We start from the raw sequence: 11444 nt of genomic DNA on the forward strand, positions 1-11444 counted from the left end.
AGAATTCCCAACACTTGTGTTCCAAGTAATAATCTCTGACATCTCTAACCTAGGTGAACCCGCAAAGCAAGACTACCCTCATTACAATTAAAAACACTGGGCTAGTTTCGTCAGCAGCCACACAGGGCGTCAAAATAAACAGTAGAGGAGGATAGGCAGAGGTAACAAATGTGCTTAACTACAAAGAATCCCTCATAAACCATTCGAATCTACATATTAGCCCCACAAAAACTTCTCATTTTGAATTGATCACAAGCCATTGGAGTGACATCTGTATTGAGCTCACAGTATCTACTAAGCTAGCTTCACGAGATCACCAAAATAATCCTATGGACTTGGCCTGCGTAACTAAGGAATCAGGGATTATAGGCCATTGCGCATGGCCATTTCAAAAGAGAACAACACAGTCAAATCCTAGTTGTATGCCATCAATAAGCATATAAATAAAGGACGGTATGAAACCAGAACAACTCTCAACTTCATGTCTGGTGTCAAGCCTACAAGAATACCAAATACACTATCGCTATTTACATCCATAAGAAAGGATTGTAGAGGCCGAACTGGTACAGAAGAAAAAGAAATAAAAATGGGTTTGGAGCGGTCCGCTGTTCCTAAACCCTGGGTCACATTGTGTATGGAGCCGTGACAGTGAAATAGAGCAAATGCTCATATTTAAGTTCGCAGGGCGGAGGATCATTCGAACTTTGTTCAATAGGATTTTGGGACAGCATCAATACAAACTGATGACACATTTTGTAGGGTCCTGGACTATGGAACTTGCCTCTCATCAGTTATTCTATTTGATATAACATGTGTAGTGTGTTCTCTCTGATATTTAGTTCAGCAGCTTTGCAATAAACTAGGACTTGTTTTGTGATATTTAAATATACAATATACAAAGGTTTACTGTTGAACTGTTTGCATCATGCATAAATTTGGAAATTAATAGCTTAAGGATATTCTAGTTATGGGAAAATATGGACCCATGCTTGAAAAGAACTATAAAAATCACTACATTTTGAAAAATAACTTAGGTTTATTAGCTAGGATCAGTAATAAAGGAAATAGAGATTATTAAGAAAAGATTGATACTACTATTATCTATCTCAATTTTGGTAAACAATAGTGTGAATCTAGCATCTAACAGACTCTCAAAAAAAATAGATTATTTTTAAATTAGGATGGTACCGCCATCTGAATTGCTGCAGGTGCATTCACATACTTAACTTCAGCATGGAAAATACTTGCGTTCTGCTGCTAAATCTAATATACAGTCCTAAAAGTAACAACTTAATATATCCATTCTCTGCATCCTGCTCCAGGAACGATATTTAGCACAGTTGCTGCACTGTAAATGTTATTATAATTGACATTTAAAACAATACACCTGTTAGCAATCTTGTTGCTGCTAAGGCATAACAGCTTGCACTATTAATAACATGCGTAATATGAATCAGCTCTCACACATGCAACAGCTGTTCTACGTGTCACGTATACATTAACTTGGTCATTCATTCATTATGTTCCTGTTATAAATAATAGTACTATTTGTCAAGTGGGCAGCAAGTATTGTTTTACTATTTGTCAGCCCTTTGAGATGTACTTGCAGCATAAACATTGAGTTTTATGCCGCTGCTCGTTGACCCTGGCGTAAACTTCAAATGTGTCCAACATGTTACACGTCACGGCGAGGATGTTTGTTAGTGATGCCATTTTGTTGGCATGTTTATATGGCCTCAACTACTACTGCTATAGTTGAGGCCATATAAACTGAGTCTATCGTAGTGTTTATTGTCATTAACATTGACGGTTTCTAGGATTAATTTAGCAACTTCATTTTACCCATGTTTATAGTAGAGCAATGTTATCCATTTTATCCTATAAGATGTAAGAATTTTGGACAACAAAGTTATTTATTTTGTTTATTCCTTATCTAGATATTTACATATCTAAAATCTATAAGGTTCTGAATATCCAGGGAGATTACGTAGAAGCTACTGTGCTACATCAAAACAGCCTTGACGTGAATACTTACATCAGGAGTACCCACAGGAAGAACATGCAATAACATACCTCAATAGCTTATATGTTATGTTGAGTAAAATGGGTTGTATCGGTTCCTACTTGCGTGATATATTGTCCATCATGTTGTAAGTTATCACTTCATAGAAGATTTGTAAACTGCTATTGTATTTACATACCGATGAGCTGCAAACTGGAATCAACTGTCAATGTTCTGACACATTGCAATCTTCCTCTTGGGCAGAAATTGCATTTGAATTAGTGAGACACATTATGCAAAAACAGTTCTTGGTCAAATTAGGCAGAAATAAATGGGTTAAAGAGGCAGAAATGAAATGTAACGGGCTTGTCCAGATTTAAACTGTGCCAAATCAATGACGATTTTGTGACGTAAATAGTACACCGAGGCAACAGTCATAATTGGATCAATTGAATCCTATGTGCGCAGTCCAGACGATGTCCGAAAGGTTTGGCTTGGGCGGCTGGTAGAGATCATGACGCAACAACCGTCAAGGAACGGATATGATTATGCGCATATATATGAGATTTCAATCTCAGGCACGGGGGCCATGAATTTCAACGTGATCCATGACCGGATAGATCCGTCATGTATTAACAGATTTTATAGTGTCTTATTATTAGGTAAAGATTATCTCAATAAGCACAAACTCCTCCAATTGTACCTGCCTCAGTAAGCAATTTGGATACAATAGCATAAAGCTTATAATTAGACCTAACATGTCGGCTAGAACCTTAGCAGTATCTCATAACTGACATGACAACAGATGGCATGAACTCTGAAACTTATTAACCACGATAAGCAAAGTATAATGCACCCACAAAAAGACATAATGCATTACATTATTGAGTTGAAGAAACGGCGTGTCCCTAACGGCCTTGGACAACATACACAAGGATGGATAAATCATCTTACAAAGAACTCCAAGAGTCACAGGACGTTATATGTCAGCATGATTTATCCATACCGGCTGGACTATATACGTTTCCCGGCACGGATTGAAACTATAGCCGCCAGGAGGCGTGTTGCTCATGGGCGCATACTGAGACCGCGTGGCAGAACACTTTCATCAGCAGTAAAAAAAACAAGTGATTTGGCTGAACTAGGCAATAGGCTCTCTCGCACCTGACGCAAACGTGAACCCTCCTCGGTTGCGACGTAACTCCAATCTATATTTGGCCAAATCAGTTAGCACACAATGCCAATCACAAGACCTAGATTAAGGGTTATTGCATATATTTTTCGCTGTCAGGGTTACCAGACGACACGGTTTTGGATGCCAGATTGAGATCCTTGACAGAGTACCTCGTGGCGGTAACGGGCACACATCGTCCATATCACCGCTGTCGTCGAATTACGATGATATGATATAAGTGGCAGGAAAAAAAATCTTACTTTGGTGTCTCAAGTACTGCAAATGTTTACCTGTACAGCCAGACTCTACCTTGTCCAGCCAGGCAAGGTGGCACGCATGAAACGGCATCGTCATTGAAAGTTCTGTGGACAGAAAATGGGTGAATATCCGGCTGAAAAATATCCTAGGTAAATAGCAGTCGTACTTACGCGACTCTGACCAATTGGTGTTGTTCGAACATGCATAGCCTCTGCCCCTTAGGATATGAATAGGCGGCGATGTATGGCCCCGATGCACGGAGCAAGCCCTGTACGTCTCAACACAAAGCCAACTATCACACTAAATGTCAAATGTTCGTTAGAATATGATGTGAGATTCTAAAGAGAAAGAATGGGTATATGTTTCTTGTAGAGACGACTAGCTGCGAGGGAGGGCCCCGTCCGCGATCGATCAGACCGGCGTAGATGTTACGGTCGAGTCGCCAATTTGAACACTTCTGCCTCGCCGCACTCTGTTGCCCAACCCCGAAGCTGCTGCTCGCGATGTGCCCCACACCTCGTCCGAGATCACCCCGTGGGTTCCACAAAACTCGTACACCCTGTGTCATTATCATCAGGACGGTTGCCAACGTGCAGAAAAACCCTTTATTCAATCAAAGCTCGCAACGCGCGACATATCAGGCAACTTACGAAGATGCCCTTGAGGTTCATGTTCGTGGCACCGAGTTCGCGGAGGGCGAGGATGACGGCGGCGAGCTGGGGGACGTAGTGTCCGGCGTAGCTCTCCCCGGAGATGTAGAAGTCGCGGCCCTTGTATTCGGGGAACCTCTCAAGCCAGTGGAGCAGGAACATGTAGGCGTCCACTGCAGTCCTCGTGTCGCCGCTCGGTATCGATGCGTTCGAGTAGGAGAACCCGACGCCTGCCGGCGACTCCAGGAAGATCACATTTGCCACTGCACGACACCACAAACCATCAGAGATCACAGCGTGCATGAAGTTGTAACAGGATCTATCAGGCACCCACAATTGTTCCAGGCATGCCTGTTTCTGCTCAGGTCTTCCCGTCGGGGTTCACACGGAACGGGCCGAGCTCCGCCATGGCGCCGGAGCCGAGCGACGAGCAGCCGGGCCCGCCGTTGAGCCAGAGCACGAGCGGCTTGGAGGCGGCCTCGTAGGGGGCCTCGACGAAGTAGTAGAAGAGCGCGCGCCGTACTCCTCGCTCACCGGTGACGTAGCCGGAGTACTGGTCGAAGTTGACGCGCGGGGCTGGCCGGGCAGCGCCGCGACCTGTCGGCCTCCCTGGTGCCCGCCGGCGGGGCGTCGCACTTGGCGGGCAGGTGGCGGAAGCTGCTGATCGGGTCGGCCCACGGGTCCGGCTCCCCAGGCCCGTCCGCGCGCGTCTGGGCCCTCGATTTGATGAAGGCCCTTAGCACATCCTTCTGGTTGGCCGCATTCGCCAGCGATCCTCCTCCCAGTAGGATCACCAGTACTACTACCGTAGTGCATGGTATTGATCCTCATCGAACCCGGGGGGATTGCTGAGGAAACTACGTAGATCGTCTTGGTGTTTTATTATGGTATATGGATTGTAGGGAGCGGCAAAGCATACACAAACAGTTTGTATTTCGGCAATCCAAGATACATCATCAATCGATTTTGACTGAGCCAACATGCAACCAGAGATCAAGTTTCGTCCATAGTGCCGGACATGTGTTAGCGTACGGCAATGAAGTCGACATCGAAAATATTTCTGTACGAGCTCGTCGATCCGAGTGACATCTCTGGCAACAGTCCAAACGATGAAGAGGCGACCACTGTCGCGGTGCAATGTCAATTTTACTCCTTGGTTTTATTTAGTACACATATAGCCTAGAAAATCACCAATTATAGACTTAATTACAATTACATTCACCAAATAAATCCGTGGTGGAAAAATATTCTGATACATCCAAGTATTGATTTGGTATTGAAACTTCAATAAACTTGATAAATTTACAAAATTGACCAATAACAAACAAAATCGGTGCAAAGAAAAATAGAGGGGTATCTTTTTAAATTGTGAATCATGGTTCATACTTCATGGACCATCACACCTATACAGAGCACTTGCTACAAGTTCTGACTAGCCAAAATATGTGTCATTGTGTTTTGGAAATAAGGACACTCGAATTACAAGACCGTATCCCTCGGATCCCTATACCGTGTAGGTCGTAGCGAGCAATCGCGTACCACTATGATCGGATAGCTATATCTCACTAATACCAATTATCGGCTCACTAGAAGAGTTTTTCTCCCATCGTAACAGACCCGGATCGCTTTGTTGCTTTTTTTTTCTCGCACTGGCAGTTTCCATGTTTTTCCTCGCTCGCTCATTGTATTTTGTTGGTTTTTCTTTGCTGCTTATTGGTTGGACTTGCTAGTTTTCACTGGGTTTTTTGTGTGTGTGTGTGTCTTTTACTGTTTCTTTGGTTTTCACTTTTTTGGTGTATTGTCCTGCTGGTTTGTTCTTCTTCATCTGTGTTTTCTCTGTAGTTTTTTAATGGCTATTTCTTTTCTCTGTGAATTCTTTATGGTTTTCATGAGGTTATATTTTTTTTCCTTTCAAATTGTTTTGTTACTGTTTTCATTGGTTTTCTTCAGTTTAATATTTTTTCTTTAGTTTTATTTACGTATTCTTAAGATTTTCTGGATTTTTTCTGTTTCTAGTTTTTCTTATCGTTTACTTTGTTTCTCTTTGCTCTTATTTTCTCTTCATTTTAATTGGTTTTCTTTGTTTCCTTCTTGTTTTTGTCGGCTCCATCATTGCATAGTATCCATGGGTTTATTTCTTTATTTCTTGTTTTTCTTTTTGGCTTTATGTGTTACTTTGTTTATTTGTCGACTTTATGGGTTTCTTTTTTGTTCAACACAATCTATTTTTAAGGCAATCAAAAAAATGTAACAGCAGAACATATTTATATACATGCTTAACATGTTTGAAAAAACATTACTAAATTTTTCATAAAAAATAGAGATTTATTTACTTTTTCCATAAAAATTGTATACTTTTGGTATATGATTACAAATATATATTTAATACAGGTTTCAAAAACTTCAAATACAAGATTAACATTGTATACAATTTTAAATAGTTCGATACACAGTGAATATTTTTATAAGGGCACAAACATTTTTCATGCACAATGTACAATTCCGGATCAGATATATGTAACCATTAGTGTAAATGTTTTTCATTTTTAAATACAGAATGCTAAATTGATGTCTACTTTATTTAATGTATCCTGTACACTTTCGTATAACACCAGAAAAATTTTGATACACGTTAAACATGTTTAGTTACATATGATAAATATTGTTAGTACACATTGCATTCTCTATATATTTTCGCATATATGACAAATAGTTTTTTACACATTAACATTTTCAACTGGATTAAAATCTTATAATACTTGATTAGACAATCATATAACTGATTAACATTTTAAATACATGATAAAATTTTCATAAATTGTATATTATTGTATACATTTATCATATATTGGAAACATTGTTTATACAAATATATCAATTTACATGCTCGATTAACATATCATCTCGATACACACACACACGCGCTAGCGAACACATTAAAGAATTGAACTAGTAAATAATAAAATAATTGAAGAAGAAAAGTAAAAAGAAAAAGTACTGTGCTGACAGCCTCACGCACACCTGGACAGTCCATCTTGGGGAAAATATCTGGTGCACCGGAGTTTGTGGTACTACCAGTGCACCGATCTCACATTGTGCTTAAAATGTTCAAAAAATTCTAAAAAAATTTACACACTCACACAACATCAATGTAGGTTGTCACAAAATTTCAAGTCAAAATTGAAACATAACTTGAGAAACAAAAATGACAAATTCAACACTGAATAGTACATAACATAACTTGGGCTTTAGATTTGGCCCATTATCACACTGATGTCAAATTTGTCATTTTTGTATCTCAAAAAATATTTCAAATTTTTATACGAAATTTTGTGACATCATACATTGATGTTGCGTTAATGCTAGATTTTTAAGATTTAAAACATTCTATTGCATCCGGTGCACCGGTAGCACCACAAGTGCGGGTGCACCGGACACTTCATCTGCGCTCGGCTACAGGCGAGCCTTCCCTACGTTCGCTGCCGGCGAGACATAGGGGCATCCACTATTAATCGGTATGCAGAGATATATCGTGCCGGCCCAACTAAACATAGGGGCACCCACTAGTAGTAATCGCTATGCACCGATATAACGTGTCTGGTATTGCAGGTTTTTTCCTGTGTTTTTTCTTTCTTTTTTCTGGTTATTTATTTACATTTCATTTTTGTTTTCCTTTTCCTTTTTCTCTGCATTCTTACTTTTCAATTCATGCACATTTTTAATTGTGAACATTGTTTTATTCATCAATTTCAAAAATTGTTTGTTGAATTCAAAACTTGTTCGTTGAATTGAAAATTTGTTCATCAGATTCAAAAAATCATGAAATTCCACAAAAAGCTTCCATTTCAACAAATTATTCATGGAATACAAAAGTTGTTCTTGAATTAAAAATATCATCAAATTTGAAAAATGTTCATCAGATTCAATTGTTTTTATCAAATACAAAAATGGTTATAATATTCAGATTTTTTAAAAAAATAGTGAATATTTTATAAATATTTGAAACATTTAATCGTCACAAAGTTCACACCATCTAAGTTCGACATATTTCAACGGAATAATGCCACAAATGGATGCCCAAAGGGTGAAATAAATTATACTAATGAGCCTCATGCATCACAAATCCAACTAGTATACGGCGCACCGGATCAGATGAGCAAATCCCGTGAGGCCATCTCCCACCGTTTGCACCCAAAAACCATGGGTGCTCACCCATCCTCCTTGCGAGCAAGGACCACATATGGATCCTTGATAGCCGTGATAGACACTTGGAAAATTTATTTAGCGGAAAATGCAATCATTACGAGAGTTCTAAATAGCCCAAAGTAAAGCACAAACTCCCGCACATATTGACTCTTTAACTTTGGATGAACCCATACTGACCAGTTTATAAACATATTCATCATACTACTCGTGGTGGAGGTAAATTAAAATCCATATGGTCAGAGTGCCATAATAGCTTGGCAAGTGGGCACTGAATAAATAGATGTTGAATCGGCTCCTCATTACCACAAAAGCAACACTTTCTGCATCCTTGCAAAAAAAAAATTAGGCTATCTTTGGGTAGGATCATTTGTTTGTCAAGGTACCACATGAAATTTTAATTTTTAGCAAACTTTTAGCTTCTAAATGTATTTGTGATGGAAAGGTTTGCCATTATTGATGAGATCCATGTCCATAGATTTGACTTTGAAGACACCTCTTCCTCCCTGGGGGCATCGTCTCGAAGCCGGCCACAAGCTGGAGACCAGTGGATGGCAGCATCTTCGCCGTGTGATTTGCGTCATCTTTGCAGCGTAGTTTGCTGAGGCGGCCATTTCAAGGGTGCTGATTTCTGTTTGGCAACGATGATGGTGTCGAGAGGAGCTTTGGTCACGGCTCGGGCTTCGGTAGTCGGATCTTCCCGGTGTGTCCGAGGTGCTCTTACGTTGGTTGCTTGGTTGCTTTGAAGTCGGAGCTGCGATGGAGTGTGCCCATGCGGTGACGATGACAGGTGCTCGGTGGTCGGTTACGGAGGGCACGGTCGGCGCAAGTCCGTCATATTTCCCTTGTAATGATCGTCGTCGGAGTCGGAGATGTCGGTTATTCGCGCGCCTGGCCTTCTATTGGCATGCACCGTCATGGTTTCTGTGCATCTGTTTGTACCTCTGTGATCCCATGTTGGTGGCCAGGTTGGCTGGTGGTACCCATGTTATGTGGGTTGGACTGTATAAGTTTTAGCCCGGTTTTCCGTCAATTAACCGGGCAATTCTCTCCTACTTAATCAATGAAAATGACAAGTCTTTTGCCTCGTTTCAAAAAAACCTGTGAAGACACCTGAAGGTGTCAATTTCAAACGGAATGTGTCTGGTTCATTTGTTAGGTTAACCATGATCAACCTTGTGACAAGATGTACATGTTAGATCCATTTATCATTGGTTATAGGCTACCAAAAAGAAATATTCAGGGACGCATGGCTAAAAATAGATAAAGCCGTGAGTACTGGATAGCTAGTGGGGTATCCCCACGATCTGTATTCCAAAAACCTAGTGGATAAGCCATTGGCTATCACAAAGGTTCCTCGGCGAATAAAGCCTTTTTCACCCTTAGCGAAATCTTTCCAAAAAATGTGAATCATTGAGTTTGCCTGCACCCCATAGATGGCTTTAGATTATAGGTAATTATTTATAACCAGAACATGTCATACACCATCCTCCTTAAGTAACTTGTAAAGCCATTTTCTCAACAAGCACTTATTCTTAGTCTCAAGATCTTCCTCCCTGAGATCCAGTGGTCTTTCAGACGACATATGCCATTCCATCTTATGAGGCAATCAGATTGCCAAAAAGGCTGGATATGTGCAATCAAACATTTTCCTTACTCCTTTGGGTATTTCAAAGAAGGATAACATGAACATAGGTAGACTCGTGAGAACGACATTTGTCAAGGTAAGCCTTGTCATATGACACATTAACTTTAGAGGTAATATCATCATTGGTGGTTAAACTTGTCACCAATGTTCACTTTAGTGTCTAAACTTGAAAAATACACCGAACTGGTTCTAGAACTTGGCACGAGCATGCAAATATAATGTGCTGACGTTGCACCGTATTTTGATTAGCATTATGTATGTCTCCGTGACCAGGGAGGCCTACATGTCAGAATAAAGGGAAATAAGCCATAAAAACAGACAAAGACATGACTACTAAGTCAAGCTAGCTAACGCTTATCCTAACCAATGCACCACTTAGATTTTCTTGTCAACTAAGGATAATGACGCTCTATATTATAAAGGAACACACTAGTGTGCTTTAAATGGGTTGCTGTCTACGCGGCCCATGTTGCACGTGAAAGCTTTTTTTATTTTTAGAATTTCTGAAATGTACGTAAATTATCGTCTTAAAAATGTACGTAAATTATAATGACAGTAAGAAATATAAAATCAAAACATTCATTTGTTAAAAATATTATACATACAAAAAGTAATTCATTTAGAAAATGTTAAATAATTTTAAAAAGCTTTGACATCTTATTTTTGAGAAAATTATATAAATAAAATAATATTTATTACTATAAAAATAATTGCATCAATGATACAAATATTTCCAAATTACGACTAATAATTATTGTTTTAGTTATACAAAATATTTGAATAATCATGTGCACATTTTTATAATTCATAATATTGTCATTTAAGTATTTTGTGCAATTTAAAAATATTCATGATTATTTCATATTTCAAGTTTTATAAATATATACATGTGACTAAATTTAAGTTATAGGGAAATTAAGAATATCTTCCACGAGGGAAAGCTATCACAAGTTAATATTGATAAAAATGTTTGCATCCATAATTTTGTACAATTTAAATATAAGCCAGGAGGTATAATTTTTGTACATTTACTAAACAATTGATAGTTTTGTATATACTAAATGTTTTCGATATGATCCACGTCTAAATAATGAGTACTTTACAAACTAAATTAACATTTTTGAAATAAATTATTTTATTTTTACGTATAAAATTTGTAAGACGCAAAAACTCAAAATTTATTTAATGTGATATTAGTTTACAAACCTTTTTACAAATTTCTAAAAAAAATATAATATGTGCGAATGGGCTGCATTGACTGCAACCCATTTAAAAGCGATGAACGTGTTCCTACACAAGACATTAACCATGTTATCGTTATTGGTCATGCAAAATTGTATAGCATTGTGGCCCGGGCAGACCTTTGCCAGCCCCACATTTCGAGTCATAGCGGTTGCAATTTTTTACATTATAATTCCTCTGTGCTGACATGTGGGGGCCACTAGTCATAAAGGTATATATATAGCAATCTGTGCATGCTAATCAAAATTGCCACGTCAGCACATTATC

General features: G+C 39.0%; 1 pseudogene; it reads right to left on the reverse strand.

Moving 5' to 3' along the window:
• Positions 1-4039: 4039 nt before the first annotated feature.
• Positions 4040-4883, reverse strand: LOC125527114 (annotated as a pseudogene).
• Positions 4884-11444: the final 6561 nt, after the last annotated feature.

The sequence above is a fragment of the Triticum urartu genome, unplaced genomic scaffold (assembly GCF_003073215.2).
Source record: "Triticum urartu cultivar G1812 unplaced genomic scaffold, Tu2.1 TuUngrouped_contig_2926, whole genome shotgun sequence".
NCBI lineage: Eukaryota > Viridiplantae > Streptophyta > Magnoliopsida > Poales > Poaceae > Triticum > Triticum urartu.